The following is an 828-nucleotide window of genomic DNA, read 5'->3' as shown; positions in this document are numbered from 1 at the left end:
TTTTAGCGCCTTCATCTAGAAAAAGTAACTTGATCAAATACCTATATACATATACCTATATGTAATATGTATACCTTTTTATGTAATTCATCTATAAAATGCAATTTCAATTTTTAAATGTTTAATTTAATTATATGTGTGTATTTTTGTCAGATACTTTTGTTATTCTATACATATAAAAATATTAAGATAAATCAATATTTATTAATACTTTTTATATAAAGCGTTTACTATTCTAATATATAATCTGTTATACACTAAATTAAAATATTAATATTATTAAAATATTAATTAATATAAAATATAAAATATAATAACATAAAATATTAATAGATAGAACTAAATGATAATTCTATTTTTGTTCAAGCAAAGCAGTATATCTGCAATGTGCAGTTGCATATTTTCCAAATCTTTATTAATCATTATGTTTAATATTTTTTTCACATTTGTTAACATTAATTTTTTGTATTTATCTTATTATTCTGTGTATTAATATATTATCAGGCAAAAGCCTATTAGTACCTATATATAAACTTTTTGCTATTATCGCTCTAGTTGGAAGTTCATTAATTACTAATAAAAAATTCATTACTTTTATCAATTATTTATATATTTATCAGAATGTGACTGATCTCTTCATCTTTTTCGAAAACTATGTGTATATATAGAGTGTCCAGTAAACCGCCTGCATTACTTCGGGAGGTGAATCAGGAGCCAAAAAGAAGAAAAAAAGGTTATATAAACATAGGGCCAGAAATAAGTCGTTTCCTAGTTATAACCACTTTTATGTTTAAAAAATGTAATTTATTTCTTATAATCATAATTATA

The sequence above is a fragment of the Wasmannia auropunctata genome, unplaced genomic scaffold (assembly GCF_000956235.1).
Source record: "Wasmannia auropunctata unplaced genomic scaffold, wasmannia.A_1.0 LD336092.1, whole genome shotgun sequence".
NCBI lineage: Eukaryota > Metazoa > Arthropoda > Insecta > Hymenoptera > Formicidae > Wasmannia > Wasmannia auropunctata.
The sequence above is the reverse complement of the archived record's forward strand: the minus strand, read 5'-3'. Positions refer to the sequence as shown.